The sequence below is a fragment of the Takifugu rubripes genome, unplaced genomic scaffold (assembly GCF_901000725.2).
Source record: "Takifugu rubripes unplaced genomic scaffold, fTakRub1.2, whole genome shotgun sequence".
Taxonomy (NCBI): domain Eukaryota; kingdom Metazoa; phylum Chordata; class Actinopteri; order Tetraodontiformes; family Tetraodontidae; genus Takifugu; species Takifugu rubripes.
In genome coordinates, this window is record NW_021821594.1 from 1 (window position 1) to 14133 (window position 14133).

Consider the following 14133-nt stretch of genomic DNA (forward strand, 5'->3'; position numbering starts at 1 on the left):
ATGTCATCCACACAGATCATAAATAAGTCACTCCATTGAAATGTTTGTTTAGACTGACTCACACTGCGAGCAAAAACCACCCCCCCCCCCCCCCCCCGATACACACATGAGACGCGCACATCACACACACAGTTGCACGCACATACACACCAACAGCCACACAGAGAGCCCAGGTCTGAGGCGGATGGGATGTGAAAGGCCTTTGACCCGACACTGAGCCTCCAGGGTCCACCATGTCATCCACAGTTAAGACGCAGAGACGCAGTCAAGCGAGAGCGCTCATCTTTTTTTAAACACTGAGTGGGCGCCGCGCCCACGCTCGCCGTGTCCTCATCTCACTGTGATGGTTTGTTCACCATGATAGGATGGAGGAGTTGTTAGAGGAAACCGACGTGTTCTGTGTTCCTGATGAGTGATAGTTAACTTTTTGATCTTCACAAGTTACAGACCTGAATAAACGGTTTCCTGAACTCTCTGCTGGTCATCATCACCTCACTAGGTTGCAGTTGTCACAGCTAAATGTATAGTTTTGGGTGAAGCTGTGTGGGGGCTGTGTGTGTGATCTTACTCGATCTGCTGCAGGACTTGTTACACCCCTGATTAGGAACAAGCTGGAGGTTGTGCAAGAGATAAAGTTGTCATTGGCTTCTGGGGTCAGTTCAATCACCACTCTGATAGCATGTGGTATTGCAGTAGAGGTAAACTCTTCATTCGATCCTGATTCATATCATTGTGGGGTTTCATGGTTCCTGTTCCTGGGTTCAGTTATGTGCAACAAATTGACATTAGTGCCATTAGCATCTGCATGTATTAAGTGGCGGAGCCTCATCCTCGAGTTCAGGTAGCACTATTTTTCAAATGATCCTCTGATCTACAGACTTGCTGGGGTTACTGGTGACAGCACTAATGGAAATTGTACTAACAATGACAATAACCTTAAAACTGTGGTGTGATTTTCTGCAGCGGCCAGCAGCAGTTGGCTCCAGGAACATGTGGCCGATCTTAGTCGAAGGTAAGACTTTAACACCTTTTTACTCATTCTGCTCCCAGTTACACTTGTGGCCCAGATTCCAGACAGTCAGTGAACAATAGTGATCAGAACAATAATTGGCAGATAATGTCACAGTCAGAAGAGTGGGGCAGGCAAACCCTTCCTCAACTAGACTCCGCTTCCATCTGCTGTCACATGGTTGGGATTCCATAACAGAGGCCCAGGTTTCTCTGGTGACCATGAGAAACTGTTGCAACACAAACAGGAATGACAGAAGAAGACAAGGACAATGACAGCACAGTTGTAAATCGTGTTTTTTACAGAGGAGACATATTTTAATAGAAAGAAGTTGAAGGCAGATTTTATATAACGCAGTTGGCCTCCAGAGCCTGCTGAGGTCAGGCTGGGACGCTGGATCACAGTGCACACACTGACTGCACATACAACGCTGAGGAGAGCATGCTATACAGAACACCACACACCACACACACACCACACACACACACACACACACACACACACACACACACACACAGAGGAAACAAGGCTGGGACGTCCTGTTCATTTCTGTTCTCTCATCCAATCACAGCTCAGCTCTGCTGCACAGATCTCCAGGCTGTCGCCCTGAGTAACCTGCTGTGTGTTTGTGTGTGTCTGTGTATGTGTGTGCTAAATCCTGATTTAGATACTTGTGCGCTTGCTTCAGTCTGATTTTTTTTCACTGATTACAGATGATTGATCACTTCAGCAGATCTAATTCTGCTCCTGTGTGATGAAAGATAAGACTAAATCACTCAAGACCAACAGAAAGGTTCCTGCTCTTGCTTCTCCAACATGGTTCCATCTTTCAGATGTTTGTATTTGTCCTTTAATCTCTCATCTGATGTTTCTGGATTAACACACATACACGCAAGGTCACGTGTTAAATTATATCAATGCATCAAGGGGGATTATGGGGAAGCTGAAATAGTCAATCTCTTCCACAACTGGACTTTTCTTTCCTCCTCTTGGCTCAATCTGTCCATTGTCAGTCGTGAGTGCTGCTGTTGTCCTGACAACAGGTTGTTTTTCAATCAGTCTGTCAGTTTCACAGTCTGGAAGACAACGTGTGTCAGAGTCAAACACCATGGAGCAAACAGGCTCCGCCTCCATCCGCATAACCCTAACCCTTTTGTTTCATTGAAGGCAACAAGTGGCCCATCCATCATCAATACTGATCGATCAACACATGTTTGGGTTTGAAGTTTGTAATTACCTGTCTGTTCCTGGGTCTTTGATCGAGAACTGATAATGCGGGTGTGTGGCTCTTTGATGCTTCCATGGATCCTCGTACTTGGGTCTTCGATGAACACTCACCCCAGGTCTCCAGTTTATAGTCTTCATCCAAGGATCTGTAGTAGTTGGATACTTGGAGATCCTGATTGCTCCATGACAGAAAGTGAAAGGTTCCTGAGCAGAGACAGGGAACCTTCTGCTGAATCATTAAGGCTAACCTTGAGGAGAACCTTCAGATGCTAACGTGGTCCCAGTAAATCAGAGAACTGCAGCTTCCTCCAGTTCGGCCAGAGCTCAGACTCCAAACACCAGTGATCCCATCAAATCCAGTTCAGGTCCCGTAAAGTCCATTACGGCATTGTGATCGGGTTAAAGGCCTAATCCCAAAGACAAACATAAACACATGGGTCCTGCAGCTTAGAGAGGACTGCGCAGCCTGACAGATGGACCCAAATGTCCACCCACCGTCCAGCTGCAGCAGCAGAACTGTAACCAAGACATCCATTAATAATCTGATCACTCCTAGAAATGATCCCTCCTCTGCAACTTTGTTATTGATGGTGACTCTCGATGAGGCTAATGGATGGTTTGTACCCCTGCAGTCTGTGCGGCATCATTCCAGGTCTGAGCAGCGTCCTGCTGCCCCGCATGAACCCGTTTGTCCTGATCAACGTGGCGGGGGCACTCTCCCTCTGCATCACATACATGCTGATAGAAGTCAAGTAAGTTCTTCATCGGGATAATTTCTTCTGCTCTCACTGGGTAATAAATGATCACCAAGGTTACAATCTCCGGTTCTTTCAGTAACTACTACAACGCTGTGGACACGGCCTCGGCAGTCGCCATCGCCCTCATGACCTTCGGCACCATGTATCCTATGAGCATCTACAGTGGAAAAGTGCTGCTGCAGGTCAGAGACTCACATTGATAATCCACTGTTGCCATTGTGGTCTGGACGGGTTTGCTGTGTGTCTTTTTCTGTCCTCTGTCCGCTGCCAAACGTACAATATAAAATACCCTTATTGGGTTCTGTTTGTGGAACTCTAGTTTGTTTAATTTAATTATTTTGACTCAAATGTCAAATTGACAATTATTTATTGTGTGTCAGGTTTATTTTCATAGAAATATATTTTAACGTGTGGCTTCTTCTACAGTTGAACCTGAACCACTGTAAACTAGTTTTTGTTTTGAGAAATTTCCGGGTGTATTGTTTTCTCTTCCCACCTGACGTCCTGTCCCGTATGCGGAGCTTGTCGCCACCATCTTGCAAAAATAGGAGTTGTGTGTATTTTTTCGGAGGAATCATATCGTAACAGAGCCGCTGTAGACACGTAGGATTAAACCAGATGCGCCAGAACTGCATTTAGGGGTCACAACCTTCCAGATTCCAATTGTTCAGACCTGATTCTAACCCTGTCGTTATGTTGACAGACCACACCCCCCCATCATTGGTCAACTGGACAAACTGCTCAGGGAGGTGAGACGTTCATACACTCCAGTTCCACAAATGTATCATCCTTTAATCCAGATATTTAATCAATTAAGTATGATTGATTCTCCCTCATCTTCTGGATCAGGTGTCCACTCTTGACGGAGTGCTGGAGGTTCGGAATGAACACTTCTGGACTGTCGGCTTTGGATCTCTGGTATGTGACAGGGTTAGACTGTTTGGCAGCAATCGTAAAGGTCAAAGGCCAACACCAGTTCTTCTTCTTAGCTTTTTCTGTTTGGCCTGTGGCCACCAATGTTCTGGTGGCCTTGTGGTTCTTCCTCTCTCCTGGTTCTGCCCTGAAGGTGAAGGCGAACTTTAAAGTGGAACCACAAACATGTTGACAAAAGTATTTTACAAAACCTTCCATTTATCAAAGTCCTCACCAGAGAAATGTTTGATGGGTCCCTGCCTGCAGGGGGAGATGTTCTGTCTCTTGTTTCCTTGGTGCCTCTGCTTGCTGTTGCTCTATCTGACTGTTGTTAGCGATTAGTCGACGGTTGTTGTCCGTCTGCTAACAGCAACTGTCCAAACTGATTTGACCCTCTGTTGCACTTCTGCCCTGTGGTGTGGTGTGTGTGTGTGTGTGTGTGTGTGTGTGGTGTGTGTGTGTGTGTGTGTGTGTGGTGTGTGTGTGTGTGTGTGTGTGTGTGTGTGTGTGTGTGTGTGTGTGTGTGTGTGTGTATGAATCCTCAAAGACAGAAATAATGGAAACAACAACATAACTTACTGTGATAAAAATACTGTAACTAAACAGCGAAACTTACAGTAATTAAATTACTGTAACTAAACATTGCAACTCACTATAATTAAATTACTGTAACTAACAACATAATTTACTGGAATTGAATTACCGTGAGTAAACAACGTAACTTACTGTAATGTAACTAAGTACACAAGCACATTCCACATGACTGTATCGGAGGTGTTGATCCCTTCATTTTATCCAAACAATCTCAAAATGGCGCGAATGCTTGGGGTCAGAAAATGGCAGCGGCTCATAGGAGTCAAATAATTTAAACATGTACGTTTGTTGTTGAGTAACAACCATTAATGGTAGTTAAATAAGTTAGGTGTGGCCAACGACGTTAGTCTGCCTAGGCCAGCTTCCACAGAATATGGAGTGGTACACATCTGTCCCATACATCAACACTAAATATACTAATGATGTTCTGTCATTTTAAAGATTTTTGTAATAATTAAACAGGTCACTTCTGACTGTGTGGAATGAGCTCATCGTGGACTAATGAGAATCCGTTATGTTACTGGGTCATTGTTGCTTGAAGAATTTTAATCTCTTGACTATTAGAATTAGATTTTGTGTGAAATCAAAGTTAAGCTTTGCTGTTAGCATGATTTTTCAGCTGTTTCACCTACATTGTCTCCCATTGTCTCCTCTCATCTGTTCCAGGCTGGGTCTTGCCCATGTTCGTATCCGCCGTGATGCAAACGAGCAGCTGGTCCTGGCTCACGTCACTAACCGGCTGCTGCCATTGGGGTCCACAACTGACGGTCCAGATTTTAAGGACGATTGGATGCGGCCCCTCCTCACTGGCACTGTGTCCTCCACTGTTTTCTGCTCCCCACCAAACCACCGTTGAAGGCTACACAGGGGCTGCCTCTTTGCCGCCTCTGGGGGCAGACCCATGGACTTCCACACCATCTAAACACACAGGCAGTCCTCTGCCTGAGTTTGCCTTTGAGACACCCAGGAAGAAATGTAGCACCTATGTCCTTGCCACCTCTGGACTCCACCTTCCCAGGCCGCACTATGGCCTGGACCTCGCCTACGGACCATCTCACTACACAGGTGGACTAAATCAGGGCCCGGTCCAGTCTGGGTTCGGGCTGAGGCCCAGCATGCAGGCTCTGGGTGCGGCTTACAGAGGACTGGGGGTTCCTGCATCTGAAAACTTCAGGACTTCCTTTGAGGGTCAGCAGATGTCTTTACAGTTTAGTACAGGAACCCCAGCAACATACCATTACAGCAAAGACATTACCAACCGTGATCGTTTTGGTCCACATCCAGACCCAGTCGCAGATCAGGACCAGCGCCGACAGGACATGAGTTCAGAGTTCAGCTGAATCCACAGCTGACCGAGGAGGAAAAGCAGAACCCGAGGGTTGCAACATGTGACCTTTAACCTATGACTTGGCCATCTGATGACAATGTTTGTATTTATACAGTTGTCATGGAGACAGAGTATTTGTTATTGTTCTGATATAATTGTGGGGCCACTCACACACTCTCATGGTGAAAAGTATTAAACTCTTTCTCAAACCTTGATTGTTTGTTTTTCACAAGGACCATCAATCTTGTCCACAACACCATGTATAGTTAGGTTTAAGCATTATTTATAAGGATTTCCTAAATCATAAAAGGTTTTTTCCAGTTTATGAACCAACACAGAGATAAATCGGGTGTTTTGATGCTACTGTAACAACCGGAAAACACAACAGAAAATGTTGGAAGAGGACATACAAGCAAGAGGGAAGATGGTGGGTCTTGGGATTATTTTTTAAATAGAATAAGACACAACATCCTGGAGGCATTCCCAACCTGCCTTGTTTTTTTTTTTTTCATGCTGCTTCCTTTTTCAGGCCATTTTTTGCAGCCGATTGTCGGGACAAATTCACTCTTTAAGACCCCTCAGACCAACAGATAATCTTCTAAGAAATTAGGTAATGGGGTGTTTCCGTCCTCGGTCAAGAGGGAGAGAATCGGGATAAAAACAACCTGACTGTCATCACATGTGGACCCCACTCAAGGTTGTGACCTGTGCCTAAAAATGTTTCCAATTTTAATGGTTAGCCACCAGAAATCTATCATCTTTATCCATCTGGAGGCCTCCATTATTGATCCTTCTCTAGAAGATTTGATGTGGTTTAGCTAGCTAGCCATCCCCTTAGTTTCTGATTTCAGGATTGTGTGTCGATCAGAAATTTGATTTCTTTCGAAAGAAAACAAAGGGTTCTTGCTCCTCCCAGCTCCTACGTCTGACTAACGTGAGCAGCTTTACTAGCGTATGGTCATTGCTTTGTCCCCATGCCAATCATGTTTATCTTTTAGTCCGCTGCCCCTCAGCGTTCTCAGCAGCCCAGAAAATAATGGCCGCTCTACGGGCTGAGGCTGAGCTGAGGCGACAGCTCGTGTTAGGAGGGCCGCAAGACTCCTGACCCCGATGCTAATGGACCCGCCTGGTCTCTGAGAGCCATCAATGGGCCCCAGCTCCCCTTTTGTGTTCTGGGCCAGCACCCCACCATGGCTGCGTGGAGTCTAACGAGAGGAAGATGATAGGCCGAAAAGCCACCGACTTTCCCAGAGTTCAGACTGTTAACGAGGCCTGATGGGGCTTCAGTCCAGAACCCCACGGACTAGTTTTATCCATTAAACAAATTAATCCAGTTTCTGATTGGTTCACCAGACTACAGCATTGCCGGTTATGGCTTGTGTGTGTGCTGTACGTCATCTTGAGATGGTAACTTGTGGTTTTGACCAGGGTGTTCTAATGAAGTTGGCTACCATTTTTACGAACTAAAATTAAGTAGAAGTGATGAATATGCCCCTCTTTGCTCTTTTGGGATGACCAGCCACTGAAGCATCACTATCATCTGCGTAGGAACATGTTTAACATGTGCAGCGGCACCAGGAGACCTGCCCAGTCAGTTACTGGTTTCGGCATGAACGTATGAATCTGGTTCGTCAATAGATGAGCTGCACCGTGATGGCATTGCCACAAATGTACTGTTGATGATTGACAGGACATGAAGTGCAGGATGCATGCTTGCTTCTGTTGGTTGTTTCTAAAGCTGTTTAAGTGCCTTGTCGAAGGAATTTCATTTTCCTTTGGGCCGCAGCCGATAATCCCGCCCGTGTTTGTGTTTTCGGGCCTTTAGGATGAGATTTTGACCAAACAATCAAAGAATTACTTTGCCCTCAGAGCTTAGCAGCTTCTGCTCCCAGAGCGCACATGTGCTCAGCAGCCGTAAGCCTCTAAAGGTCCCCTGACATTTCTAGTTGAGCAACGGTATAGAGTGTTGGTCTCACTGTTGTTGCTAAACAAATGGGGCAGAGCTTCTGTAATCTGCTCCATCTTCTCCGCTTTCTGGCTTGACCTCCACACTGCCAGGGTCACCTCCATGTTTGGCCGCATGCTACTCTAGGCTGCTCAGGGGCCCAAATGGACAAACTGTCAATAAAAAACCACCTAGAACTATTCAGTGTTCCTCCAAAGATTCCTTACAAAAGTTCTTGTAGCAAAAATTACAGAAGAAATGTTTCTAACCTCAACTGACTCCCTCTGTCAGACTTGCCTCACCAGGAACTTTCAGATGAAAGTTCACCTCAGCAAGATGCTGGAAAGTTCTACTATCTACAACCATCACAGACCACACATTTGACTTGAACCTTTCAGATGGAACCAACCAGCGGGAGTGTTTGTGTCCTGCTTTTTTACTGTCTACTGTAAAGCAGATTGTCATCTGTGATACATGTTATGTAATGTGCTATACTTTGATAACAAGTTAGCCAAATATGCTAATACTTTGATACTAGTTGGCTAAGTGCATTTGTGCAGCAGGTTTGTGAAAGGACCCTCCTTTCTTTCCTCTATCAACTCATCATTTGCATGTGCATATGTGCATGTGCACATGTGTTTGTGAGATTTTGGCAGTGAACGCTTGTTCAGACAGGCAGGATCACTGCATGTCTACAGCGACCTGCAGCTTAAATCAGACCTCACACTTCAGTTGAGACCCAACCCCTAAAGTTCAAACAGAATCTGATAATATTTTACATTTAATCAGGAGGTTTATTGTGTTTGACTTCAGGAACAGTCAAGCCAGTGTCCCTATGCGGACTTCTCTTCTTTGTGTCCTTAAATATCAATGTCATAAGCGCCTCCTACAAGCATAAGGAGGGCATGTACTCCTCATTTTTATCAGTAAATTAAAATGCTGGAGTCCCTCCCAGCTAAATATGGGTGAAGGCGGTCCACTTCTGGATGACTCGTCAGCTCATCAGGGCCGAATGGGAGCATGAGGAGGTTCGGTGTTAATTTCTGTTGTTTTGCTTGTGTGACTGTTTAGTTATGACAGAAAAAAAATCTTGATGTCACCAAATGTTTGTATGCTAATAGACTCAACTTCCTATCTGATGCATTTTTTATTAAAAAATGGTTTACAATTAAAATATTTGTCTGCACCGGGGCTCAAACTGAGAACCTTCCGCTTCTCCACCACCATTAAAATATTATTTTATTTATATGAGAAAATTAATCCCTCTAAATACAACACACAACAATGAATGCAGCTGAAGGTCTCAGAGGTGGCAACATTATCTTGCTTTTGTGCACTGTCCCTGTTTTAAATAGATAATTACTATCCTAAAGACAAAAGACACGATCAATAAATATTAATAAATTAACATTTTCTCAGACACAAATAAATCAAATTTAAAACTGTTTTGTGACCATTCATTTAAAAATACCTTTTTTACTTTATTACAGTTCAGTTAATAAATAAAAAATCTATCTTATTTTTGTATCTTTAGCTTAATTTATAGCATCTAAAATAATGTCCAAAAGTTTTGTTAATGTATTTTCAAATTTACTAATTAAAAATATGTTCTCTGCCATAACTACAGTTTAATATTTACCTTTTTTTATTACAATTTTGATTTATTGATTAAAATGATAAATAATAAAAGCTACAGACCAGACCATCCCGCAACCATCCTCACTTCATCGAGCAGACTGCTCAGCTTACACATGCTCATGTGCCTGTTATCACCTCACAGGCATGCTGAACACGCCAAACATACTAAACATGCCAAACATGAGTGTGTGTGAGTTTGTGTAATGAGGGTATGTGTATGTGAGAGATTGACATGTCTTTTCTTTTTGCCTCCAACAGTTTCGTCTGGCTCAATGACCTCTATGTTGACACGGCAAACAGTGGCCATCTTGTATGTGTGTGTACGTGCGTGTGTGTGTGTGTGTGTGAAAGTGTGTGTGCGTGTGTGTGTGTGTGTGTGTGTAACAAAGCGTCTATTGTTTGACTCAGCTGTGATTGGATTAACGGTCATTGGTGGTCATAGCTGTGCTGGTTGTTAATGGTTACAACAGGAAACAAGCCAGTCTGTGTGTGTGTATTCTTGTACAAGCTACATAGGGAGTACCATGTCCATGTCTTTTACCAATTTATCAGGACATTTATTCTGGTCCTCACTTCACCAGAGGGGTGTTTAAGGGGTTCGGGGCTTTTGGAACCCTCAAACACCCCTCCGGAAGGGTGTAATCCTCACAATGATAGAGATCCAAGGATATGTGTCATATTTTGTCTTCATGAATATTATAAAGCTTAATTTGTGCCGTAAAAGACGCAACTAGACTTCCTGCTATCTTGTTGTCATCGTTTCCAGATGTCTGTCAGTGAACGCCACTCTTACATCTGTTCTTGCTTTCAAAAGCAAAATATCAACAAAGTCCGATTGTTCCTGAGGAGGAGCTTCACAGTGAGAACGGGCGGAGAGCAACTGGGATTCAGCAATGAGTTGGAATCATTTCCATCCACACCAATCAAATCTTCTCCCTGGTTGGCTCCCCTGAACTTCAAAAAGAAGCAAAAATAATCATTTACAGGGTATATGAGAGAAACAAGATGGCTGCCCTCGCAATTATTAAGCTTTGTTTCCCTTGAGTAACATCACCGGCACCCGCCTGGATGTGTGCACGAGTCAGTGGCATTGCAGTTACCACACATATGTCGGCATCTGAGCAGCCTTTAATCTGCAACTCAGTGTTTTCGTGAACTGCAGCTGATTAGATGCAGCTTTAGCTTCCTGTGGTACTTTGTAACCAAAGAGGATGTAATCACGACCCCAACAGAGGTACCAGGACGCATCTCGCCATCATTAGGGAGGTTGATGCGAAATTTGTGAATAAAAACAGATGTGAAAATCTTATGTGCAGCTGCAGTTAATCCAGATGATCATTACCGAGCATGGCGAGCACACACCCTCGCTCACAGAGTAGCCACGCCCATCGAAGAGACATACCCAACGGGGGGCCACACCTACCGAAGAGCCACTTCCACCGGAGTCCCGCCCACCTTAGAGCAAAGCCCATCACACTAAATATATCAGATTCTATCCCACACATATCTATGAAAAGTATGTCTTTCATGTCTTTCTATGAAGGCCTTGATTGGGTCGCTGAGGTTGTCACATGAAGGGTGATGATGGCGCCATGACCACAGTCTGAACTGGAACCTTTGGTTTTTCATTTTGCCATTTAAAAGTTGACCCTGTGGCACCAGCAACAGTTGGCAGAATCACAAATTTATATGAGGAGAGGGACCAGCTGCTGCTTGTAGGATGGAGCCACCAGGGAGGCCCAACCAGGCGGCCTTTACCAGAGGGAAAATGCAGTTGTCAGTTGGTGCTCTTATTGTCTCATGACAACAGAGACAGTATAAACACACACAGCTGATTTAAACTAAACGGTTTTGAACCAGATTTGTGCTATAGCTGACTGATGCTATGCTATGTTTCTCTTAGCAAGGCTAACACTCCCAATTGAAGTTTTCCATAAATCCTCTTCCTCCTCCTGCTCCTCTTGTCTTCTTGACTGAAAGACTACAGATGAAGATAAACAGGAGAGAATAATGAACATCTAAACATCTTGGTGAGAGTCCAGTCAGACCTTTAACCATAATGTAGCGTGACCATAGTTCCTTGTTGCAGGAGTCAGCAAAAAACCCTGTAAGGGCAGGACTCTGGATTAAGAACAACCCTCAACCCGGATCGAGAATTTATGAAAAATACAAATTATCTGAAACTATGGAAAAGTTCAAAACCATTAGGGGCATGGCCTTTTGTGAGACTCTGGGGGGAGGTCAGACTAATTTCCAGCTTCCTTACAACAGCACCCTGGTGGGTGGGTGACGGGCCGCTTGCTGTCAACCAGAGCTGAGCCGAACTAGAGCGGCCGGATTATTGTCGCAGTAGTGATCTGTTTGCTTAACCTCCTCACCTGACCTTCGAGGAAAGGTCGAGCCACCCCAGACCTCTTCCTCTCCTCCTCCACTGTCTCCTATCCTGCTGCTCTTTCCTGCCTCCTCCAGCTTCCCACACTGCATAGTTACTGCAATTACATCACACACCATCAAACATGCTCCCAGTACAGACTGGTTGGATATTCCAGAGGTCCAGATGTACTGAGAGTGTGTTTGTGTCTAAAAGTGGATCTGTGTGTGTGGGTGTGTGTGTGTGTGTCTATGTGTGTGTCTGAGTTTGTGTATGTGTGTATAAGAATGTGTGTGTATGTCTGTGTGTACATGAGTGTCTGTCTGTGTATTTGTATGTGTGTATGAGTGTCTGTCTGTGTGTTTGTGTGTGTGTCTGTGTGTGAATGCGTGTGTGCATAACTGTCTGTGCATTTGTATGTATGAGTGTATGTTTTTTGTTTTTTTTTCCTTGAATCTACTCACCCTTCCAGTGCAAAGGACTTTTTTCTAGATTAGATGATGATGTCATTGAAGACCACATCCTTCCCTTTGGCCTTCAGGACTTGAGACTAGGCAGAAGCTTCACCTTCAATGACCCAGGGGAGTCTGAGGGACAACAGTGATGAACCCTGACAGGAACCACATCAAACACCTATGCAGAAACCTGAACATGTTTCCATTCAGCCTGACAGAACCTTTGAAGATCTGTTTACACTGATGACACAAATTATACAGACAGAAAAAATGACTGAACGAGTGTCAGAAGTAAAAGTTTGAAGTCAAAAGAGAAAAGTTGGAGCAATGATGGTAGTGTTGCTGTGGTAATGAGAGGTCAGTTGGCTGGTGTCTACATCATAATTATCTTCAACCACGGTTCCCAGTTTGTGCCAGTGCTCTAACCTCCTAAGGTGTTTGCTGCCAGTTTTTCTCAGCTTTCGATGCCACAGATGTGGACATAGGGGACATTAGCAGGGCGTCCTTGGGGGTCTCCACAGCCCTGCGGTCCCTCAGGATTAACCTGGAACCACTGCTGTTGTTGCTGTTGTTGCTGCTGTTGGTGCGCTTATTGTCTCTTTTACTGCTGTTGTTGCTGTTCTTATTGTCCCTATTACTGCTGTTGTTGTTGTTGCTGCTCTTCTTGTCTCCTCCTGTTGTTATTGATATTGCTGCTGTTGTACTTATTATTTCTATTACTGCTGTTGTTGCTGCTCTTATTGTCTCTATTACTGCTGTTGTTGCTGCTCTTATTGTTTCTATTCCTGCTGTTGTCGCTGTTGCGATTTTCTCTATTTGTGCTGTTCTTGCTCTTATTATCTCAATTACTGCTGTTGTTGCTGTTGCTCTATTCCTACTAATGTTGGTATTGCTTGTCTTATTGTCTCTGTTACTGCTATTGTTGTTGTTGGTGCTCTAATTGTACCTATTGTACTACAGTTCTTATTGTCCCTCTTACTGCTGTTGTTGTTGTTGCTGCTCTTCTTGTCTCCTCCTGTTGTTATTGATATTGCTGCTGTTGTACTTATTATTTCTATTACTGCTGTTGTTGCTGCTCTTATTGTCTCTATTACTGCTGTTGTTGCTGTTGCTCTATTCCTACTGTTGTTGGTATTGCTTGTCTTATTGTCTCTGTTACTGCTATTGTTGTTGTTGGTGCTCTAATTGTACCTATTGTACTACAGTTCTTATTGTCTCTGCTCCTGCTGTTGTTGATATTGCTGGTGTTGTTAGTATTATTTCTATTACTGCTGTTCTTGGTGTTGGTGCTCTTATTGTCTTTATTACTGCTGTTTTATTGTGGGTGCTCTTTTCTCTATTAATGCTGCTGTTGTTGCTGCTCTTCTTGCCTATGTTGTTGCTGTTCTTGATATTGCTGCTGTTGTACTTATTGTTTCTATTACTGCTGTTGTTGATGTTGGTGCACTTGTCTCTACTATAACTGGTGTTGCTGCTCTTATTGTCTCCGCTCCTGCTGTTGTTGATATTGCTGGTGTTGTTCTGATTGTCTCTATTACTACTGTTGTTGTTGGGGTCCAGGGTTCCGGGGCATGCGTTGCTTGCTTTTTCCTGCAGGGGGCGTGGAGGAGCCGATAATTGTCTCCAGCTGGTGCGCAAGCGGATGCGCCAGCCGGCAATCTCCATCAGCCACCTTTTTAATGAAGGAGTGTCTGTCCGCCAGGGTTGGCGAAGTTTTCGTGGACCTTATTGTCTCTTTTAAGTTTTAGTGCTTGTGGCGGAGGCAGTTCGTGCCGGAGTTGGACGCCTCAGATGTGGGAGTTGGGGCTGTCCTGTCACAACGGAGCACGATGGATCAGAAGCTCCATCTGTGCATGTTCTACAGTCGCCACCTTTCCCCAGCAGAAAGAAATTACGA

General features: G+C 44.4%; 1 pseudogene; it reads left to right on the forward strand.

Annotated features, from left to right (window-relative positions):
* Positions 1–917: 917 nt before the first annotated feature.
* LOC115248160 (zinc transporter 6-like) lies at positions 918–5840 on the forward strand (annotated as a pseudogene).
* The last annotated feature ends 8293 nt before the right edge of the window (positions 5841–14133 follow it).